Source organism: Tiliqua scincoides, chromosome 13 (genome assembly GCF_035046505.1).
Source record: "Tiliqua scincoides isolate rTilSci1 chromosome 13, rTilSci1.hap2, whole genome shotgun sequence".
Lineage (NCBI taxonomy): Eukaryota > Metazoa > Chordata > Lepidosauria > Squamata > Scincidae > Tiliqua > Tiliqua scincoides.
This window is the reverse complement of record NC_089833.1, coordinates 6,879,428-6,903,588: the sequence shown is the minus strand read 5'-3', so window position 1 is coordinate 6,903,588 and position 24,161 is coordinate 6,879,428. Positions and strand designations below refer to the sequence as shown.

General features: G+C 50.6%; 1 protein-coding gene and 1 pseudogene across 1 annotated transcript in view; both read left to right on the top strand.

Moving 5' to 3' along the window:
• Positions 1-284: 284 nt before the first annotated feature.
• The window catches only part of LOC136663637 (zinc finger protein 208-like), a 42,718-nt gene continuing 18,841 nt past the window's right edge, over positions 285-24,161 (top strand). The window contains exons 1-4 of the mRNA XM_066640467.1: positions 285-366; positions 6,494-6,640; positions 7,278-7,359; positions 13,062-13,188. The gene's annotated coding sequence lies outside the window, so the exon portion shown is untranslated. The remainder of the gene's footprint in view (positions 367-6,493; positions 6,641-7,277; positions 7,360-13,061; positions 13,189-24,161) is intronic.
• On the top strand, positions 290-23,633 carry LOC136663640 (zinc finger protein 208-like; annotated as a pseudogene).

The window sequence follows — 24,161 nt, the reverse complement described above, 5'->3', positions numbered from 1 at the left end:
TGAGAGTCCCCCTGGTTCTTCCTGGGAGGATCTCCACAAGGCCAGGCCACGGGCAGGATCCTGGTCTTCACTCCGAATGTGATCTCTAGGAACTTGATTAGCTCATGGCAATTGTGACCAAAGCGGACTGCTGGGGTGAAGCTACAGTCTGCCATTCTCATCACTGCGAGCAGGCTTTGAAATGGTGCATTGAAGTCTGATTCAGTTACTTGAGAGAGACATTTGTCTTCTTCTTACAGAGTCCAGTGTCCTTTGAGGAGTTCCCTGTGTCTTTCTCCAAGTAGGAGTTGACTCACCTTGATCCAGACCGAAAGACATCTCCCCAGGAAGTCATGGAGGCGAATGTGGGGGACGTGGCCTCGCTAGGTAAGGCTCCCTCTTTCCCTGGCTTGACAGAAGCCCCTGAAAATTCAGAGTCACTTTGGATCCCTTCTGGTCCTGCTGCTCTCTTTGTGCCTCTTGCCAGCCAACGCAATTGCCTGTTTCTGATCTATGAGGTCTTTTTCTTCTTCTTGAAAGCTTTGTGTATCCTGCCTTTAAAGTGGGAGAATTGGCAGGGCGTCTGACTACCATTAAATACCAATACACAATGGCACAACTGTGGAGCAAGTTGACTCATGTGTTGTGACCAGACTCAGGTGTGTTGCCTCCTTTGGATCAGAGCCCAAAGAGTGCCCATTCCAGGCTCACCTTCCTTAGTTCAGTGGGTCACCCAGAGAGGAGAGGGGGCTGTGAAGCAAGTCCAAGCATGGAAGCAGCAGTGGTCTTGAGAAGTGAAGCCAAGCACAGTGGTCTCAGGCGAATGAGGCACGAAGTGGACCCCTTGTTGCTCCCGCCGGTACTTTTTCTAGTTCACGATCTATGCAAACATGTGGAGAGAATTGGGGCCAATCCAAACCAACTTTCTAGCATCAGTGCAACCACAAGGCGGCCCCAAGGTAAGGGAACAAATGTTCCCATAGCTTGAGTAAGCTTCCGTGACTGAATCCCCCCACAGGATGGAGCACACGCCCATGGGCACGGCTGCACAGGCACTGGAAAATGGGATAGGATTGGGTCCTCAGTCACGTGGAAGAATCCGAATTCAGGACACATCCCTGTAGTTGTCCCCTGTGAGAGGATGGCTGAGGGAAGACTTGAGGGGCACCTTGAAGGCTGCTCTGAAACAAAACAGGAAGTTTCAACTGGAACCTGTGTAATTATCACACTTGATCTGGTGCCACAGAAGGGGAAACTTAACGCTTGCAGGGGCTGTAGCGGCAAAGGACCAATGAAGCAAGAAGGTAAAGCAGCAACCAGTGCAGGGACTTGAAGAGGGTGTTCCAGTGACAGGGAGAGGGTGTAACACCGTTAAATAGCTGACATTCCTTTTCTGACCTGCATCTTGCCGGTTTTCTGTCTTCATTCCTCCAGATGATGTGGGGGAAACTGAGGATGACAGAGAAGAACATGGAGCATTGGAAAGAGCCCAGCATAAGGAGGGAGGACAGCAGAGGACAGAAGCAGAGGAGGAAGGGGAGTCTCAGTGTTTTCCTTCTCAGCGTGAATATTCTCCTGCACCTCAGAGAAATCAAGCGGAGGAGAAGCCTTATGAATGCTCAGAATGTGGAAAGAGCTTCAATCACAGACGAAACCTGAGCAAACATCAACAAACTCACACAGGGGAGAAGCCCTATGAATGCTGGGAGTGTGGAAAGAGCTTCAGTCAGAGCAGAAACCTCTCTAAACATCAACGAACTCACACTGGGGAGAAGCCATATAAATGCTTTGAGTGTGGAAAGAGCTTCAGTCAGAGCGGACACCTCAGTCTACATCATCGAACTCACACTGGGGAGCAACCATTTAAGTGCATGGAGTGTGGAAGGAGCTTCAGTCGGCCTGACAGCCTCTCTGAACATCAACAAATGCACACAGGGGAGAAGCCGTATAAATGCGCAGAGTGTGGCAAGAGCTTTAGTAGAAGAGGCACCCTTCATATACATCAACGATGTCACTCGGGGGAGAAGCCCTTTGAATGTGCAGAGTGTGGAAAGAGCTTCAGTCAGCTTGGACACCTCCATCGACATGAACAAACTCACACAGAGAAGAAACCATTTAAATGCTTAGAATGTGGAAGGAGCTTCAGCAATGACAGCAAACTCACTACTCATTGGAGGAGTCACACAGGGGAGAAGCCGTATGAATATGCAGAGTGTGGAAGGAGATTCAGTCAGCATGGACACCTCCACCTACATGTACAAACTCACACAGGGAAGAAACCATTTAAATGCTTAGAATGTGGAAGGAGCTTCAGCAATGACAGCAAACTCACTACTCATTGGAGGAGTCACACAGGGGAGAAGCCGTATGAATGTGCAGAGTGTGGAAGGAGATTCAGTCAGCATGGACACCTCCATCTACATGAACGAACGCACACAGGGGAGAAGCCGTATGAATGTGCAGAGTGTGGAAGGAGATTCAGTCAGCATGGACACCTCCATCGACATGAACGAACTCACACAGGGGAGAAGCCATATGAATGTGCAGAGTGTGGAAGGAGATTCAGTCAGAGTGGAAATCTCCGTCTGCATCAACAAACTCACACAGGGGAGAAGCCGTATGAATGTGCAGAGTGTGGAAGGAGATTCAGTCAGCATGGACACCTCCATCTACATGAACGAACTCACACAGGGGAGAAGCCATATGAATGCTCAGTGTGTAGAAGGAGCTTCAGTGAGCAGGGAGCCCTCACAAGACATCAACGAACTCATACAGGGGAGAAGCCGTATGAATGTGCAGAGTGTGGAAGGAGATTCAGTCAGCATGGACACCTCCATCTACATGAACGAACTCATACAGGGGAGAAGCCATATGAATGCTCAGTGTGTAGAAGGAGCTTCAGTGAGCAGGGAGCCCTCACAAGACATCAACGAACTCATACAGGGGAGAAGCCGTTTAAATGCATGGAGTGTGGAAAGAGCTTCAACCAGCAGGGAAGCCTCAGAAAGCATCAGAGAACTCACACAGGGAAGAAGTCATATCGATGCTCAGAATGTGGAAAGGGCTTCAGTCAGAGCGGAAATCTCCGTGTACATCAACGAATTCACACAGGGCAGAAGCCCTATAAATGCATGGAGTGTGGAAAGAGCTTCAGTGTGCAGGGAAGCCTCAGAATGCATCAGAGAACTCACACAGGGGAAATGCCATATAAATGCTGGGAGTGTGGAAAGTGCTTCAGACAGGGTGGAGCCCTTACTGTACATCATAGAATTCACACAGGGCAGAAGCCATAGAGATGTGGGGAGTGTGGAAAGAGCTTCCATGATAGTGGATCACTCTCTAAACAGCAACAAACTCACACAGGAGAGAACTCACACATAAATGCTCAGAGTGTGGAAGGAGCTTCAGTGACAGCCGAAACCTCGCTAGACACCAGCGAACTCACAGGAGAGAGGAGCTATGTAAATTCTAGGAGTGTGAAAAGAACTTTAGTTGGAGAGATAAATAAATAAATAGGAAAGCATTTTAAACAGACAAATTGTTGACTGGAAAGCCTCTTTCCCCCCCCAGAATGATCAGCCTGGTATGGGAGGGTGGGATAAATTGACCCTTTCTTGCAAAGCCATTCTTCCTGCTGAAGTTGCCCCACAGATGGCTATTTGTGGCTGTTGCAAAGAGCCTTCTGAGGGTTGCAGAACTTCCAGTGTCACAGTAGATATTATCCTGTGCGACGAAGCTACTTTTGATACTCCATGACTTTTGTGGTTGGGCCGGGGCAGGGGAGCAAAGACGTACCGCCCCACCATTCTTGGAGATTTTCATGTTGTTTCCCCTTCAGTCTGGACAGCGCAGGGGTTAGGGTGTCAGTCGAGGACCATGGAGCCCTGGGGTTGAAATCTCCCCCAGCCAGTGACACCCACTCACAAGGTGATCCCTTCACTCAGCCAACCCCTCCTGGCCTAACCTACCTATTGCCTCCAAGAATTTAAACCATGTTGTTTCTCTCCCCACCTCCCCATTATATGCAACTGCAGCACTGCAACTCATCAGCCTACTACTTGCCCAGAAAGCAGGCCACGTTCAGATGTCCACCAGCATCTGGCCTTGTGTGGATGTCTTGGGATGGAATATCCTGGACCAAGCAAATCCCTGTAATGCGCTCAGCTAAATGCATTCCTTTTAGCGGGCAGCAGCTCAAGCGGAATGACCCTAGTTGGCTGTATGGCGTGTTGCAGTCCAGCTCTGATGCAGATCTAAAACTAAGGAAGCTTCTCAGTTTTGGCTGGTGCTCTTTGTCCTCCTCTCAGCCAAGTGAGCCTTTCAGCCCAGCAGTGGGGCTTCTTTCTCCCTCGTTCTGCAGCAATGGGTGTGATCTTTGGCTGCCAACATGCAGGGCAAGTGCAATGTTTTAGGGTGATTTGAAGTACGGAATGGGGGAGGGATAGAAGCAGGGCTTTTTTTGTAATGGAACGCACCGGAAGGACGTTCTGGCACCTTTTTTCCCCCTCCTCCCTGCCCCCACCTTTTTTCCCTGCCTGCACCACCCTCTTCAACCTGCACGCCTTCTCCAACCCACAAACCCTTCCAGCCTCAGGTGCTCCTTATATCCCTGAGGACCCTATTGCCTTCAAGTGGCTGTGGCTGTGCAGCACACTCTGCTGGATGCCCAGGCCTTACCCTTAAAGGGGCCACTGCTGACACCACATCTACCTCCTCACCAGATCTTCCTTGATTCCAATACAAATGGAAAGCCCCTTTTTTCCTCCAGAATGATCAGCCCTGGTGTGGAAGGGTGGGATAAATTGACCCTTTCCTTTGAAGCCATTTTTCCTGCTCAGGTGGCACCGTAATTGGCTAGATGTGGCCAATAGATTGGCTGGATCGCACAAGGTGACCCCTTCAGTCAGCCAACCCCTCCTGGCCTAACCTGCCTATTGAAGTAGTAGAGAGGGGAGGGAGGAGAGTGTCTGCCTACCTGAGCTCCTTGGAGGTATGTGGGATATAAACACAAAATGGAGATGTAAGGCTGACAAGTTGCTAGCCAGACAAAAGAGGTTCTTTCCATCACAACCATTTGGAAACAAAACACAAAGCCCAGTTTGTATAAACCTGCTTTTAATATGTATTCCTTTAAGAACCTTTAGCAATCCTGCCACATGTGCAAAGAGTTTGGGCCCTGGGCTCAGTCTGATGCCCTGAGCAGCTGGCAAGACTGGCTGTGCAAGAGGCATCCTCTCCCATGAGCTGAGACTATGGTTGAAGCATCAGATCCTCAACTTATGCCTTCCTGCCCTTGGGTTCAAAGGACCGCACAGTTTGGGACAGGGGTCAGCTTGCTCATGGCCATGCTGGCAGAGGTAGTAGGACCGTATGTCCAGAATGTGGCCATGGCGACACCCTCAGAGTTCATACATGACGTTGTGATCGCAGCAGTCCCAGTCTACAAGCTCGTCATGGGGAAACCTGAGGCTGATCTCCCTCTGGGCCGTCTCCACAGAATCGCTGGCATGGACAACGTTCCTACAGTCAGACAAGGGAAGCCACAGTGAGGCCATTGGAAATGGCAAAGCTTTGGCTACACTGCAATCTTCTAACACTCTAAAAGCGACAACTTTCCCAGGAATTGCTGGTGTTATCAGAGGTCAGCCAGGCTGGGCATTTGCTGAAGGTCCACACCCACCAGATAGTTCATCCTGCTGGGCCAAACGCCAAACTTCTATGTACAGAGGTAGTGGAAGTACCAGATTCACCCTAAGCAGGTAGGTGGAGGAGGCCATGGGAGGCCCAGTCCAGAGCTTTGCCCCACGGCCCCTTGCAAACTGGTGCCAAGACTGCCTTGCAAGAACTGCAGTTCTCTGGAAAGGATCAGTAGCTTTGAGCCATCACATGGATATGCCCTCAGTGGCTCTAAAATCAGCTCTTGAACCATCCCTTGATGTCCCCCACATACCCCATTAGCATGGTTGCATCCATTTGGGAAAGTTCGTTAGGATTGGGCTGTTTGCAGGCAGAGATCAAACTCTAGTTAGTTGACCACAAAACCGAATTTTAAGCCCACAATTTTGAACACTGAATCTGGTTTCGTGTACAACAAATTGGGAAGATAAGAACAAAGAAAGGAGGAGATTATCTACTGGAGATTGTCATGGAAAAGTTAGTTACTTGATATTAGTGTTTGTAATAACGTAGTTGACCCGGTGGCATAGCTAGAGGGGATGCAAAGCACTAAGTTTTGCACCCCCTCCAGCTATGCCACTGAGTTGACCTAAAATGAATGTTTACCTTTTGCCATTATTCATGCATTGCAGAGTGGAGGGTTTGGGGGATTCCTCTTCCATTGAGGTCCCAGATCACAACATCACAAATTTGTAAACAAAGCCCCCTGATTACAGATTACAAAATCCTACTGAAATCAATATATTATATTATATTATATTATATTATATTATATTATATTATATTATATTATATCATGCATTACATCTGACACCATCTCTACTTCTTGGATTTGAAGGAGGACGGCAAGGAAGAGAACATATGGCAGCAAGGAGAGAGGTGGGCTAGAATGTCTTCAACACTCCGGCCTACCACTCTTGGTTCCACTCTGTCCCCCTCTTCTTTTTAAATCCAGGATGTGGGAAGGGGAGAAGTATTGCTGGAGGTAAGTGCCCTTCACCAATCCATGGCCTGAGAGGACCAACTCCCCCAGCCTCTTGGACTGGACAGCCATGCTCTTGACATGGAATTGACATGGAATCTTCCTTCCTCCCCGCAGCTCCTCCTCTTCCTCCTCGTCTGCTGTCCGCCAGCAGAGTCTCTTCCCGGTCCCGATCCCTCCACCAGCCTCGATGTATTTCCACCTCCCTGCAAGGAAAGCCTCGCTTGCTGTCCAGAGGCCTCCAGAGGCTTCCTTGCAGGGACCCCCCTCCTTGCCCCCAAGCAGAACTGGAGTCCCCCAAGCCTGTGACTGTGAACCCCCAGCCCTGAGACCCAGGGGGCACTGGGGAGAAGCCCTGATGGGGGCGCCACTGGGCGGGGGGGGGCTGGGGGAGAGATCAAGTAGAGATTCCCCCCCCCCCAGTAGCCATTCCTTCCTGAATGCTCCTGAGGGCACAGAGGGAGGCAGGTCTCCAGCCCTGCCCAGAACCTGTCAGCATGTGGACCTGGAGCATCATTCCTGGTGCTTCTGCGCATGTATTCAGTGGCCCTGATCCGATGGCACCTGCACCACAAACCCCATCGAAAGGCACCAAGGAGAGCCTCATGCAACATCTTCCTCCCTCTCCTCTTCCTCACAGGTGCTGGAGCGACACTGGCAGGTTGTGCAACTTCTTCCTTCCTTGAGATGGGGCAGAAGCAGCTTCAGTGCAGCCTGCGCAGGTAGGGAAGGGTCATGGGGAGGCTGGTCCCAGGCCAGGCTAGGCGCTCTGCTCCCCAGCACCTCTCTGAGGCCCTGAAGGAACCTGCCTCGCTTTCCTTCCACCGAATCTGCCCTCTAAGGGAGCTGCAAATGCCTTTCACAAGCCTTTGACTCTTCCCAGAAATCCCACCCACCTTGCAGGCTGAAAGGGGGGGGGAATGGATGGTTTCAGGTCCCATAAGATATGGGAAGAAAAGAGCAGGCAAGGGGAAGCAGAGAGGCGGTTCTGGAGTCAGTCGCCATCAGTCAGGAAGGCAGCTTGATCTTGGGAACGGGGCCTGCTGCCAGTCCTGCTTCAGCCCAGGCACTTTCTCCCTCCCAACTTTCCCAGTCAGGTTTGTGGTGGGCAGAGGAGGGGAGCAGATGCTGGTCTCCTCTCAGCACATGAGCTTGATTGGCTCATAAAGGTGGAATTCTGGGGTGACACTACAGTCTGCTATTCTCACCACTGAGAGCAGGCTTTGGAATGGTGAGTTGAAGGCTGATTCTGTTACCTGAGAGAGACAAGTGTCTTCTTCTTCCAGAGTCCAGTGTCCTTTGAGGAGTTGGCTGTGTCTTTCTCCGAGGAGGAGTGGACTCTCCTGGATCCAGACCAAAAGACATCTCCCCAGGAAGTCATGTAGGCAAAAGTGGGGGACATGGGCCTCGCTAGGTAAGGCTCCCTCTCTCCCTGGGATAGAAGCCCCTGAAAAGTCAGAGCCACTTTTGATCACTTCTGGCCTGCTTCTCTATTTGTGCCTCTTGGCAGCCAACACAATGGCCTCTGTTTCTGGCCTGTGAGGCCTTTTTCTTCTTAAAAGCTTTGTGTATCCTGCCCTTAAAGTGGGAGAACTTGCAAGGCTTCTCACTACCACTAAATAACGATACACAATGGCACAACTGTGGACTAAGATGACCGATGTTTTTGCGGCCCCACTGGGGTGCGTTGCTTTGCTTGGGTCGCAGCCTGAAGATTGCCCAACCCAGACTCACCTTCTTGAGTTAAATGGGTCACCCACTGTGGAGAGAGGGCTGTGAAGCAAGTCCAGGCACTGCAGCACGCAGTGGCCTTGAGAAGGGAATTCAGACAGGGGAGCCCCACAGCGGTCTCAGGCAGATGGGACGTGAAGTGAACCCCCCCCCCCGTTGCAGTGCTTTTTCCAGTACATGTCACATGCACACATGGGGAGAGAATCAGGGCCCAAACCCATCCAACTTTCCAGCATCAGTGCAGCCAGAAGGTAAGGGGACGCATGTTCCCATAGCTTGAGGAGGCTTCCGTGGCCATGTCCCCAACACAGAACACAGTGCACTCACTGTAGGCACAGATGCGCAGGCACTGGAAAATGGGATAGGATACGTACATTTCGTATTCCACGTATTTGGCTGGAACCGAATCCTGAGGTGGAGGAGCTGCAGCCGTGATGGGCAACAGAGCTCCAGCTGACATGGCCTCCTTTTTCCCTGGCCCTGTGGTTCTGAAACATTTTTGCACCCACACCCACTTTTTGAACAACAATCCTTCACTCACTGGAAGTGATGTGATTATCATTAAATTTTGTCATTGCCAAAAGTGACATCATCAAGCAGGAAAATTTTTTAACACCTTTCATATGACACAATGAAAGCTTAGTAAGTATATTAAAAGTTTGGAATAAGTTTAAAAACATTATTTAAAATAAGGGAGACACTTCCCAACTTTTGCTGATTAAAAATAATTCCTGAAACATCCCAATGGCTACAGTCCTATCCACACTTGCTCAGGAGTCCTTGTTGTGACCTGGGGTCTCTGGAGCAGTGGCACTTCTGCGTACTCAACAGCCCCCTTGACTGTCATGGCTGAAAGCTTATACAGAGTAGCCTGTTAAATGTAGGGATCTGTCACATTTCCCCAAATGCATCACATACCAGGGTAGCGTCGAGTGTAATATATTAAAAGTAAAATGCACATTGAAATGAAACGAATGAACCCATCTGAAATTGGTTCCTGACCCACAGTTTGAAAAACACTGCCCTGGCATATGATGCAGATAATGGGGAAAAAGTGGGTCTTTGTTACTAGGTCTAAAAGAACCCCAATCTGCATAATATGGCAACTCTAACCACTCTCACCCCCTTCTGGTCCTCCTTCTGCTCCATCCCCCTCTTCCTTGTGAAATCCAGAGAGTGGTGGAGGACGACAACTTCAGCGCTGCAACTCAGTAGCCACTATGCCCAGAGCGCAGGCTATGTTCAGATGTCCACCAGCATACGCCCTCGTATGTATGAATGGGATGGAATATCCACAGCCCCGAAAACCTTTCCTGCTGTCCTTAGTTCGTCTCCCTTGAGGCGCGGTCTGTCAGCCTGAACCAAGCAAGTCCCTGGAATGCTCTCAGCTCAATCCATTCCTTGTAGCAGGCTTCACCTCGAGGGGAATGGCCCTAGTTGGTTGTATGATCAGGGCAACAATGGCTTTTATCTGACTGCTTGTGTTGCAGTCCAGTTTTGATCCAGATCTAAAACCAAAGAAACTCTGATGCTTTTCGATTGCTGCTCTTTTTTCCTGCTGAGGTTGCCCCACAGTCGGCTATTTATGACTCTTGCAAAGAGCCTTCTGAAGGTTTCAGAACTTCCAGAGTCAAAGTAGATACTACCTTGTGCGAAGAAGCTACTTTTAATCCTCCCTAACTGTTTGTGGTGGGTCTGGGGCAGGGGACCAAAGACAGTCCCACCATTCTAGGAGATTGTCATGTGGTTTCCAAACTGGGCAGTGCAGGGGTTGGGTGTCAGCCGAGGACCAAGGAGCCCTGGGGTTCAAATCCCTCCCAGCCAGATGCTCACAAGGTGACCCCTTTAGTCAGCCAACCCCTCCTGGCCTGACCTACCTATTGAAGTAGTAGAGAGGGGAGGGAGAAGCGCGTCTGCCCACCTGAGCTCCTTGGAGGTGGTGGGGGGATATAGACCCAGAGCAAAACGGTGGTGCAGGGCCCACAAGTTGCTAGCCAGAGTCAAAAAGGGACTTCCCATCACAAGCTCAGGAAGGAAACACAGAATGCAGTTGGTGTCCAGCTGCTTTTGAGGCAGATTCCTTTTGGGAACATTCTTTGGCCGTCCTGCCTCAAGTGGAAAGAGTTGGGACCCCGGACTCAAAAGTGGACGGCGCCCATCCAAGTGCTGCGCCTCTTGCGGGGGGGGGGGTGTCCTGGGGCTGCCCTCCTGGGAACTTCCTCCTGGGGCTGCCCTCCCTGGGAACCCAACGAGGCTGCCTCCCTCCCGAGGAGAGGGGCCCCGATTCTGCCAGAACTCGCAGAGGGCGCCAGCCTTGAGGTGTGGGGGGGGGCAGCTCGTCTGAAGGGGTGGGAATGGGAGGGGGGCTGGGAGACTCCCGGGAGGGGCGGGGGTGAAGCCCCCCAGAGTGCTGCAGGGACTCAGGCCGGCTGGGTGAAGCGCCCCCCCTTCCCACCGCCCCCCCCGAGCCCCGGAGCGCCTGATCCGCAGCAGGCGGGGCTGCCTTGGCCGGGTCTTGCTCCCGCCCTGCCCGCCAGGCTCCTCCTCTCCCCGCCGGGCGGCGCTTCTGCTCGGCCTCCTCCGCGATCGGCTGCTCCGAGGGGTCCCGGCGCTTGCGGGGTCGTGGCCCGCACAGGTCTGGGGAAGCATCTCCCCCTGCTGGGGGGGGCGCAAGAGGGGCTGCGGCGGGCGGGGCAGAGGAAGGGTCTCTGCTGCTGTGAGGGGGGATCTCGGTCAGGGAGGCAGCCAGGAGTAGCTGCTGGCTGGGGAGGCTGAGCTGCGCGCCTTCCCACGGGGGGGGGGGCGCGGGGAAGTGCCTGGCCTGGGAATCATCGGGGTGGGGGCTGCGAAGGGGGAGGGGATCTTCTTCCCTCCCTCTTCGCCCCAAAGGGAGGCACGTGCAGCCCTCGTCTTTGGGCAGGAGGGAGGGGGCCGCCTTGCATCCCAGGCAGGGGGAGGGGAAGGGCTAGGCAGGGGGAGGACCCTCCGCAGGGCAGGAGAGGCTTTGGGGGCGGCCAGGCGCACGACCCGCTCTCCGTCCCGATCCCTCCACCAGCAGCGGCGCTCAGGGCTCCCACGCGAGGACAGAGCCAGTGGGTGGCTGGAGGCCTCCCGAGGCTTCCTTGCAGGGACCCCCCTCCCTGCCCCAGTGCAGCACTGGAGTCCCCCAGCCTGTGACTGTGAACGGCCCAGCCCCGAGACCCAGGGGGGCAGCAGGTAGAAGCCCTGATGGCGGCGGCACTGGGCTGGGGGATCCCCACTTGCCCCCCCCCCCAGGAGCCTTTCTCTTCCTTCCAGAATGCTCCTGAGGGCACAGAGGGAGGCAGGTTTCCAGCCCTGCCCAGAACTTGTCAGCATGTGGACCTGGAGCATCATCCCCGGTGCTTCTGTGCATGTACTCAGTGGCCCTGATCCTATGGCACCTGCACCACAAACCCCTTCCAAAGGCACCAAGGGGAGCCTCATGCAGCATCTTCCTCCCTCTCCTCTTCCTCACAGGTGCTGGAGCGACACTGGCAGGTTGTGCACCTTCTTCCTTCCTTGAGGTGGGGCAGAAGCAGCTTCAGTGCTGCCTGCGCAGGTAGGGAAGGGTCATGGGGAGGCTGGTCCCAGGCCAGGCCAGGCGCTCTGCTCCCCAGCACCTCTCTGAGGCCCTGAAGGAGTCTGCCTCGCTTTCCTTCCAGGGAATCTGCCCTCTAAGGGAGCTGCAAATGCCTTTCACAAGCCTTTCACTTTTCCCGGGAATCCCATCCACCTTGCAGGCTGAAGGGGGGGGGGAGTGGATGGTTTCAGGGTCCCATAAGATATGGGAAGAAAAAGCAGGCAAGGGGAGGCGGAGAGTTGGTTCTGGAGTCAGTTGCCATCAGTCATGAAGGCAGCTTGACCTTGGAAACGGGGCCTCCTTCAGCCCAGGCACTTTCTCTGTCTGATGCGCAATTTGTGATCCTCTAACCCAGCCAGCTTTGGGGGAACCAGAAGAAGCTGCCTGAGATGAGGGGTGCCTGGCCAGGAGTTGAACTGGAGAAGCTGCCCCAGGACAAGGAATCCAGATTGAAAGGGGCTCAGGGTTGGTTCTGAGCTCCACCTTCTCCCCTTTCAAGGCAGACATTCCAGCAAAGCTGTGCTGTGGCTTTCTTTGCTCCCAGGACAAGTGGGCAAGTCGTGGAGATACAAACAGAATTTTTAGCCAAGTGGGAAAGGGCGGGAGGCCAAAGAGCAAAAGGATCCTCACCTCTCTGACCAGGTGTGATGTCTTCCTCAAGGGTTTTCCAGGCTGGCCATCAGATAGTCACTGAGTGCAGGAAAAATACCTTCTGCTTGACCTGGCTGTGTCTCTAATCCCAGTGGCATCAGAGATACCTCCCAGGTGGGGCTTAGGGAGGGAGACTCCTACCTGGAAGGCTTCCAGAGCCCCACTCCATGAGAACAGCAAAGCTCTTTTGTGCCATCTGGTTAAAGGAGTGGCCCCCTTGTACTTTTCTGGAGGATCTCCACAAGGCCAGACCACAGACAGGATCCTAGTCTTCACTAGGCAAGTGATCTCTGGGAACTTGATTAGCTCAAGGAAATCATGGCCAAGGACAGACTTCTGGGGTGACGCCATTCTGCCATTCTCATCACTGAGAGCAGGATTTGGAATTGTGCATTGAAGGCTGATCCAGTTACCTGAGAAACAAGTGTCTTCTTCTTCCAGAGTCCAGTGACCTTTGAGTAGTTGCCTGTGTCTTTCTCCAAGAAGGAGTGGACTCACCTTGATCCAGACCGAAAGACATCTCCCTAGGAAGTCATGGAGGCAAATGTGGGGGACGTGGCCTCGCTAGGTAAGGCTCCCTCTTTCCCTGGCTTGACAGAAGCCCCTGAAAATTCAGAGTCACTTTGGATCACTTCTGGCCCTGCTGCTCTGTTTGTGCCTCTTGCCAGCCAACGCAATGGCCTCTGTTTCTGACCTGTGAGATCTTTTTCTTTGTCTTGAAATCTTTGTGTATTCTGCCTTTAAAGTGGGAGAATTGGCAAGGCGTCTACCATTAAGTACCAATACACAATGGCACAACTGTGGAGCAAGTTGACTCATGTGTTGTGACCAGACTCAGGTGTGTTGCCTTGTTTGGGTCAGAGCCCCAAGAGTGCCCAGTCCAGGCTCACCTTCCTTAGTTCAGTGGGTCACCCAGAGAGGAGAGAGGTTGTGAAGCAAGCCCAGGCATAGTAGCAGGCAGTGACCCTGAGAAGGGAAGCCAGAAACAGTGGTGTAGCTAGCGAGGTGCGGGGGGGGTGGTCTGTCCCAGGTACAAGACTTGGGGGGTGACACCACAAATTACCCAGCACCGCGGAGATTAAGAGTGATCCCATCATGCTATATACCGTTGGATGCAGAATTTCCAGCTGAATGCAATGCAAGGCCCCAGAGGAAATGATCTCATTTCCATCAAAAGTTACAGCCAAAAAAACAGAAGCCAAAAAATGCATGGAGCCCTATGGAAAGTGAAACTGAGCCATATCGCACGTTTACTTGTGAGTAGGTAAACGAGCCTTAGTCCATCTGAAAGGGCAGGCTGAGAGGAATCTAAATGCACCAGATTGGTTACTCTCCAATGAAAGCAGGCCCTAAAAAACACCCAAGAAGGAAGTTCCTCCCTCCAAGCAGATGAATGTATTGAGCCTTATAGAAAGCGCAAGTGAGCCACATTGTTGTGTTTTCTCACAAATAAGCAAATGGGCTATGCCAGAATGCCAGATGCAAGGGAGGGCACCAGGATGCAGGTCTCTTGTTATCTGGTGTGCTCCCTGGGGCATTTGGTGGGCTGCTGTGAGATAAAGGAAGCTGGACTAGATGGGCCTGTGGCCTGATCCAGTGGGGCTGTTCTTATGTTCAAATGTGCCTTGACTGCTGGTCAAGTCAGGCAAAGAGGAATGCAAGGCTGACTTAAAGCGTTGCATAAATAAGCGTCCCCTTATTTAATTATCTGTTTTTCTTTGATTTAATTATCTATAATTATTTTATTTTGCTTGATGATGTAACTTCCAGCTATGACATCACTTCTGGTGGGTCCTGGACAGATTGTCATTCTAAAAAGTGGGTCCCAGTGTTAAAAGTTTGGGAACCACTGCCTTAACTCAAAGCAGGCCAATTAGACAACTGGGGGGGGGAGAGTCACCCTAGTGACCAAAATTCTGGAAATCGTGGCTTTTAGGAATAATACCATCATGTTATATACCATTTGATGTGGGATTTCATCCATTGCTTGTGGGGAAATATTCCCTGCATTTATTTTCTGGTCATTATTATTATTCATTTCATGTCATGACTATTACTACCTCTCGGTATCGCCTACCTCACAAGGTTGTTGTGAGGACAAAATAAGGGGAGGATCCATGTACACCACCCTGAGCTGCTTAGAGGAAGGGTGGTGTAAAATTGTGAATTCATTAATTAATAATAACAAGTAAATTGTGTTGTGACAAAAATTATGGGCCCCAGGTAGTCAAATGACCCAGCTACGCCTCTGGCCAGAAAGAGAAGCTCTACAGAGGTCTCAGGCAGATGGGGCGTGAAGTGACCTCCCCCGCCCCGTTGTTCCCGGCAGTGCTTTTTCCAGTACATGCCATGTGCACACATGACGAGAGAATCGGGCCCAATCCCATCCAACTTTCTAGCACCGGTGCAGCCCCAAGAGAAGGGAATAGGCACCAAAGTTTCCTTGAAGGGCGCTCTGGAATGAAACAGGAAGTTTCAACTGGAACCCTGGAAAATTGGGTCGGATTGGGTCCTCAGTCAGGTGGAGGAATCCAAACTCAGGACACATCCCTGTAGTTGTCCCCTGTGAGAGGACGACTTGTGTAAGGCACAAGAGTTTAGCATCTGGGCGAGTTCAGCAGCAGGGCGAGGAGGCCAGGGCCCCATACACTGCCCTTCCTCTTCCCTAGAGAAAAGGGCTGCTATCCATTGTACGGTTTTTAAAAGGACCCCTAAATAAAACAACAACAACAAAAAAGCTATGCAGTCAGACAGCCAGCAGCAGGGTGGGGGCTATCCAGTGTTCTGCATCGAGTCCCGCATGTATGATTATATGCCTCTGGGGCATAAGTCATGGGTGTGTCCTCGGTGCAAGGAGCTCCAGGCTCTCAGGGAACGCGTCCGCTCCCTTGAAGCCTTGGTGGCTGACCTGGAGAAGTGCAGGCAGCCAGAGGAGGACCGTGGGGAGACTTCCAGGGACGATCTGGCTTCGTCCCAACCTCAGGCGTGCAGCTCCTCGGCTGCCCGGGTGGGAAGTCTCGGGACTGGAGGACGTCATCCTGGAGAGGAGGGAAACAATCCCCTAGGGGGGATCCCTTCTCCAGGGGATGGGCCCGTATCCGAGCGCACTCGGGATACTGCTCGGCGGGAGGGGGGTCGGGGGCTTCTTGTAGTGGGGGATTCGATTATTAGAAACATAGAGAGGGGGGTTTGCGACGGATGTGAGGACCGCATGGTGACTTGCCTGCCTGGTGCGAAGGTTGCGGACATCACTTCTCGTCTAGACAGGCTAGTAGACAGTGCTGGGGGAGAGGTAGCGGCTGTGGTGCATGTCGGCACCAACAACGTGGGCAAGTGTAGCTGGGAGGTCCTGGAGGCCAAATTTAGGCTTTTAGGCAGGAAGCTGAAAGCCAGGACCTCAAAGGTAGCGTTCTCTGAAGTGCTACCTGTTCCACGCGCAGGGCCAGCTAGGCAGGCGGAGATCAGGGGTCTCAATGCGTGGATGAGACGGTGGTGTAGGGAGGAGGGGTTCAGATTCGTTAGGCACTGGGGAACGTTTTGGGACAAGCGGGGCCTGTACAAGAGGGTCGGGCTCCATTTGAACCAGAATGGAACCAGACTGCTGGCGCATAACATTAAAAAGGTGGCAGAGCAGCTTTTAAACTGATCCCTGGGGGAAGGCCGACAGGAGCCGAGGGGCATCCGGTTCGGGACTCCTCATCCCTATGGGATGAGGATGGGGAGGTTAGAGAACAACAAGACAAAGGCAGGGTAGGAGAAGAAATTGGGAAAGGTAGGGTGATGGGATGTGATAGACGGTTTGGCACAATGACAGGATGCGGGGACAAAGGAGCGAATAAGCAGCCCATCCTGGGGCATTCCGTGTATAAATGCTTTTATGCAAATGCCCGAAGTCTACGAGCAAAGGTGGGAGAACTGGAATGTCTGGTGACAAGGGAAAATATTGATATAGTGGGCATAACGGAAACCTGGTGGAATGCGGAGAATCAGTGGGATACCGCAATCCCGGGCTATAAACTCTACAGGAGGGACAGGCAGGGGCATGTTGGAGGTGGGGTGGCCCTTTATGTTAAGGAAGGGATAGAATCCAGCAAAGTAGAGATTGAAGGTGGGTCCGACTCCACCGTAGAATCTCTGTGGGTTAAATTACCAGGCTTGTGCAGCGATGTAATACTGGGGGCGTGCTATCGTCCTCCAGACCAGAAATCGGATGGGGACCTTGAAATGAGGAAACAGATCAGGGAGGTGACAAGGAGGGACAGGGTTGTAATCATGGGGGACTTCAATTATCCTCATATTGACTGGGTCAATTTGTGTTCTGGTCACGATAAGGAAACCGGATTTCTTGACGTGCTAAATGACTGTGGCTTAGATCAGTTAGTCACGGAGCCCACCAGAGGATAGGTGATTCTGGATTTAATTTTGTGCGATACGCAGGACCTGGTTAGAGATGTAAACGTTACTGAGCCATTGGGGAACAGTGATCATGCTGCGATCCGTTTTGACGTGCACGCTGGGGGAAGAATACCAGGCAAATCTCTAACAAAAACCCTTGACTTCCGACGGGCGGACTTCCCTCAAATGAGGAGGCTGGTTAGAAGGAGGTTGAAAGGGAGGGTAAAAAGAGTCCAATCTCTCCAGAGTGCATAGAGGCTGCTTAAAACAACAGTAATAGAGGCCCAGCAGAGGTGTATACCGCAAAGAAAGAAGGGTTCCACTAAATCCAGGAGGGTCCCCGCATGGCTAATCAGCCAAGTTAGAGAGGCTGTGAAGGGCAAGGAAGCTTCCTTCCGTAAATGGAAGTCTTGCCCTAATGAGGAGAATAAAAAGGAACATAAACTGTGGCAAAAGAAATGTAAGAAGGTGATATGGGAGGCCAAGCGAGACTATGAGGAACGCATGGCCAGCAACATTAAGGGGAATAATAAAAGCTTCTTCAAATATGTTAGAAGCAGGAAACCCGCCAGAGAAGCGGTTGGCCCTCTGGATGGTGAGGGAGGGAAAGGGGAGATAAAAGGAGACTTAGAGATGGCAGAGAAATTAAATGAGTTCTTTGCATCTGTCTTCACGGCAGAAGACCTCGGGCAGATACCGCTGCCCGAACGGCCCCTCCTGACCGAGGAGTTAAGTCAGACAGAGGTTAAAAGAGAAGATGTTTCAGACCTCATTGATAAATTAAAGATCAATAAGTCACCGGGCCCTGATGGCATACACCCAAGGGTTATTAAGGAATTGAAGAATGAAGTTGCAGATCTCTTGACTAAGGTATGCAACTTGTCCCTCAAAACGGCCACGGTACCAGAAGATTGGAGGATAGCAAATGTCATGCCTATTTTTAAAAAGGGAAAGAGGGGGGACCCGGGAAACTATAGGCCGGTCAGCCTAACATCCATACCGGGTAAGATGGTGGAATGCCTCATCAAAGATAGGATCTCAAAACACATAGACGAACAGGCCTTGCTGAGGGAGAGTCAGCATGGCTTCTGTAAGGGTAAGTCTTGCCTCACGAACCTTATAGAATTCTTTGAAAAGGTCAACAGGCATGTGGATGCGGGAGAACCCGTGGACATTATATATCTGGACTTTCAGAAGGCGTTTGACACGGTCCCTCACCAAAGGCTACTGAAAAAACTCCACAGTCAGGGAATTAGAGGACAGGTCCTCTCCTGGATTGAGAACTGGTTGGAGGCCAGGAAGCAGAGAGTGGGTGTCAATGGGCAATTTTCACAATGGAGAGAGGTGAAAAGCGGTGTGCCCCAAGGATCTGTCCTGGGACTGGTGCTTTTCAACCTCTTCATAAATGACCTGGAGATAGGGTTGAGCAGTGAAGTGGCTAAGTTTGCAGACGACACCAAACTTTTCCGAGTGGTAAAGACCAGAAGTGATTGTGAGGAGCTCCAGAAGGATCTCTCCAGACTGGCAGAATGGGAAGCAAAATGGCAGATGCGCTTCAATGTCAGTAAGTGTAAAGTCATGCACATTGGGGCAAAAAATCAAAACTTTAGATATAGGCTGATGGGTTCTGAGCTGTCTGTGACAGATCGGGAGAGAGATCTTGGGGTGGTGGTGGACAGGTCGATGAAAGTGTCGACCCAATGTGCGGCGGCAGTGAAGAAGGCCAATTCTATGCTTGGGATCATTAGGAAGGGTATTGAGAACAAAACGGCTAGTATTATAATGCCGTTGTACAAATCTATGGTAAGGCCACACCTGGAGTATTGTGTCCAGTTCTGGTCGCCGCATCTCAAAAAAGACATAGTGGAAATGGAAAAGGTGCAAAAGAGAGCGACTAAGATGATTACGGGGCTGGGGCACCTTCCTTATGAGGAAAGGCTACGGCGTTTGGGCCTCTTCAGCCTAGAAAAGAGACGCTTGAGGGGGGACATGATTGAGACATACAAAATTATGCAGGGGATGAACAGAGTGGATAGGGAGATGCTCTTTACACTCTCACATAATACCAGAACCAGGGGACATCCACTAAAATTGAGTGTTGGGAGAGTTAGAACAGACAAAAGAAAATATTTCTTTACTCAGCGCGTGGTCGGTCTGTGGAACTCCTTGCCACAGGATGTGGTGCTGGCGTCTAGCCTAGACGCCTTTAAAAGGGGATTGGACGAGTTTCTGGAGGAAAAATCCATTATGGGGTACAAGCCATGATGTGTATGCGCAACCTCCTGATTTTAGGAATGGGTTAAGTCAGAATGCCAGATGTAGGGGAGGGCACCAGGATGAGGTCTCTTGTTATCTGGTGTGCTCCCTGGGGCATTTGGCGGGCCGCTGTGAGATACAGGAAGCTGGACTAGATGGGCCTATGGCCTGATTCAGTGGGGCTGTTCTTATGTTCTTATGTTCTTATGACTGATAGAAGACTTGAGGGGCACCAAAGTTTCCTTGAAGGGCGCTCTGGAATGAAACAGGAAGTTTCAACTGGAATCCTGGAAAATTTGTGTGGCACTTGCTCTGGTGCCACACAAGGGGAATCTTAATGCCTGCAGCTACTTTTCCTGGTTCCTGGTAATCAAATCAAGTCAAAGTCATGGTAATCACATCCCCTCCCTCAGTCAAGGAATGTCTCCTGATATGCACCTCTGGAGCTCAGGAGGAAGAAGTCTATTGTTCTTTTGTTGTAGCTTTATCACTCTTAAGCACCTTATGCAAACTGCCTCCCTCCCCCAGAAGGTCAGCCTGGCTGGTAAGCTGACTTCATCATCATGTCTTTCTTACATACTCCACCTGTACCATTGTGTGTACTGAGCATGCGCATCTAGGACAGCTGTAGGATACATCCAGTCATTCTGGGTCAGCTTCCAGGTCAGCCAAGCCCCCTTTAAAAGGAAGCTCCGGCCACATGGTCTCTCTCTCTGGCTGCCCTCCCAAGGGAGTGATCCTACATAGGACTCTTCCTCCAACTGCTCCCTGGGACAGGTAACTATACCGCGTTTCTAAAACTCTCTTCCATCCTACCTATTTCTCCCCTTCTTCCCCCATCTATAGTTAGCAAATTGGGTTAGGCAGATTAAGGGACCCCTAATACCCTTCCCTACAACCTATCCTTTTCGATTCCTTCTTGGATACACTAAATACATAGCACATGCAGCCACCATAAAGCTAGGTACATTTTTCAAGTACTAGAACCAAGAAATGTGTATTATGTTTACCTTTGTGTGTTTTTGTAATAAAAATATAATATTTGATTGAAAGTTATCTTTCTCCCAGTCTCCTCTTTAAGCTAAACAAAGGATTTCTCTGCATTATGCTGTTTCACTATCCAGCCTATGGTCCTAAAGTTTCCAAAAGGGTAATATAATAACTCCCCTAAACATAACAGCCCTTTTTGGTAACAGGAGGTTCTGCCCAGGGAGCCCCTCTGGCTAGACAGATCTCCTGGGCTGGTGGCAGCAGATTCCATCAACCAAGGTGTTGTGCCATTCAGGTGTGTGTCCAAACAGGAAAGAAAAGGAAGCAGGAAGGGAATGAGGGTGCTAACCACTAGGCGCTACTGCATGCAGTTAATGACAGCCTCCCTCTTGACTCTGGTAGTTCATCAGAACACTTTTAACTTGGGTTACTGAAAGAGCTGCCATTTCTTTTCTGGCTGTGTCTCTTACCGTTTTCTGTGTTCTTTCCTCCAGATGATGGGGGGGAAACTGAGGATGTGAGAGAAGAACATGGAGCGTTGGAAAGAGCCCAGCATAAGGAGGGAGGACAGCAGAGGATAAAAGCAGAGGAGGAAGGGTTGTCTCAGTGTTTTCTTCCTCAGCATAAATACTCCCCTGTACCTCAGAGAACTCAAGCAGAGGAGAAGCCCTATGAATGCTCAGAATGTGGAAAGAACTTCAATCACAGATGGAACCTGAGCAAACATCAACGAACTCATACAGGGGAGAAGCCCTATGAATGCTGGGAGTGTGGAAAGAGCTTCAGTCATAGTGGAAGTCTCACTGTACATCAGAGAATTCACACAGGAGAGAAGCCATATAAATGCTGGGAGTGTGGAAAGAGCTTCAGTCAGAGTGCAAACCTCACTGCACATCAACGAACTCACACAGGGGAGAAGCCCTATCAATGCTTGAAGTGTGGAAAGATCTTCAGTCAGAGTGGAGAACTCCGTCTACATCAACGAACTCACACAGGGGAGAAGCCTTATGAATGCGCAGAATGTGGAAAGAGCTTCAATCACAGACAAAGCCTGAGCAAACATCAACGAACTCACACAGGGGAGAAGCCATATGAATGCTTTGAGTGTGGAAAGAGCTTCAGTCAGAGTGGAAATCTTCGTCTACATCAACAAACTCACACAGGGGAGAAGCCCTATGAATGCTTGGAGTGTGGAAAGAGCTTCAGTCACAGACAAAGCCTGAGCAAACATCAACGAACTCACACAGGGGAGAAGCCTTATGAATGCTTGGAGTGTGGAAAGAGCTTCAGTCGGAGTGGAGAACTCCGTCTACATCAACGAACTCACACAGGGGAGAAGCCTTATGAATGCTTGGAGTGTGGAAAGAGCTTCAGTCAGAGTGGAAATCTCCGTCTACATCAACAAACTCACACAGGGAAGAAGCCCTATGAATGCTTGGAGTGTGGAAAGAGCTTCAGTCACAGACAAAGCCTGAGCAAACATCAACAAACTCACACAGGGGAGAAGCCCTATGAATGCTGTGAGTGTGGAAAGAGCTTCAGTCGGAGCAGAAGTCTCACTTTACATCAGATAATTCACACAGGAGAGAAGTCGTATAAATGCTTGGAGTGTGGAAAGAGCTTCAGACGACAGGATCATCTTACAATACATGAACGAACTCACACAGGGGAGAAGCCGTATAAATGCTTGGAGTGTGGAAAGAGCTTCAGTCGGAGCACAAACCTCACTACACATCAACGAACTCACACAGGGGAGAAGCCGTATAAATGCTTGGAGTGTGGAAAGAGCTTCAGTCGGAGCACAAACCTCACTACACATCAACAAGCTCACACAAGGGAAAAGCCATATAAATGCTGGGAGTGTGGAAAGAACTTCAGGCAGAGTAGAAGCCTTGCTGTACATCAGAGAATTCACACAAGGTAGCTTTCTGCACTGAAGAGAAATGACAGAACGACTGAGAAGTTAGAAGGAGCAACAAGGATGCCGTACATTTCATGTTGCATGTCATTGACTGGAACCAAATCCTGTGGTGGATGAGCTGCAGCCGTGATGGGCAACGGAGCTCCTTCTGCCCTGGCCAAGTGGTTCTCAAACATGTTAGCACCAGGACCCACTTTTAGAACAACAATCTCTCAGGACTCACTAGAAGTGATGTAATTATCATGGAAGATTTGTCATGGAAGTGGCATCAACAAGCAGGAACGTTTTAACGCCACCCCCTCCGTACAACAAAGTCAAATCTAATTAAGAAAATCAAAAGTTCGGATAAGGTATAAGTTTAAAAAAATTATATAAAATAAAGACGAAGCTCCCAACTTTTCCAAGTAATTGCTGATTAGAAATAATTCCCCCAACATCCCAGTGGCAACAATCCTATCCACAATTACTCAGGAGTGAGCCCCCCGACTATCATGGTTAAAAGCAAATACAGAGTAGCCAGTTAAATGGACGAATCTGTCCCCAAATGCATCACGTACCAGGGTAGCATCAGGTGTCATATATTAAAAGTAAAATACACATGGAAATGAATTAAATGGGGACCCACCTGAAACTGGCTCCCGACCCACAGTTTGAAAAACACTGCCTGGCATATGTTGCAGGTAATGGGGAAAAACTCCAACCACAGTCACCCCTTTCTACCCCTCTTTCTGCTCCATCCCCCTCTTCCTTGTGAAATCCAGGGAGTGGTGGAGAATGACAAGGAGGCAGAGTTGGCCCCTTCCCCAGTATACCTGAGGCATCTGTCTCAGTCTGTCTCATGGATGGGCCGGCTCCCAGAATTTGAACCATGTTGTTTCCCTCCCCCTGTTATATGCAACTTCAGCACTGCATCTCATCAGCCTACTACTTGCCCAGAAAGCAGGCCACGTTCAAATGTCCACCAGCATATGCCCTTGTGTGGATCTCTTGGGATGGAATATCCTGAACCACACAAGTCCTTCTAATGCTCTCGGCTAAATCCATTCCTTGTAGCGGGCAGCAGCTCAAGCGGAATGACCCTAGTTGGCTGTATGGCATGTTGCAGTCCAGCTTTGATGCAGATCTAAAATTAACGAAGTTTCTGATGTGTTTTGGCTGGTGCTCTTTGTCCTCTTCTCAGCCGAATGAGCCTTTCAGCCCAACAGAGGGGTTTCTTTCTCCCTCCTTCTCCAGCATGGGTGTGATCTTTGGCTGCCAGTGTGCAGGGCAAGCGCAATGTTGTAGGGTGATTAGAAGTATGGAATGGGGGAGGGATAGAAGTAAATATGTTATACAGCTTCGTATCTGCTATATTTTTTTTATTTTTAGACAGTTTATGTGCTTGTATTGTATATGTCTATCTGTTACTAATTTTGATATAAATAAATAGATAAGCATTTTACACAGACAAATTGTTAACTGGAAAGCCTCTTTTTTCCTCCAGAATAATCAGCCCTGGTGTGGAAGGGTGGGATAAACTGACCCTTTCCATTGAAGCCATTTTTCCTGCTCAGCTGGCCCCACAATTGGCTAGATGTAGCCAATAGATTGGCTGGATCTCACAAGGTGACCCCTTCAGTCAGCCAACCCCTCCTGGCCTAACCTGCCTATTGAAGTAGTAGTGAGGGGAGAGAGGAGAGTGTCTGCCTACCTGAGCTCCTTGGAGGTATGTGGGATATAAAAGCAACACAAAATGGAGATGTAAGGCTGACAAGTTGCTAGCCAGACAAAAGAGGTTCTTTCCATCACAACCATTTGGAAACGAAACACAGAATCCAGTTTGTATAAACCTGCTTTTAATACGTATTCCTTTAAGAACCTTTGGCGATCCTGCCACATGTGCAAAGAGTTTGGGCCCTGGGCTCAGTCTGATGCCCTGAGCAGCTGGCAAGACTGGCTGTGCAAGAGGCATCCTCTCCCCTGAGCTGAGCTGAGTAAGA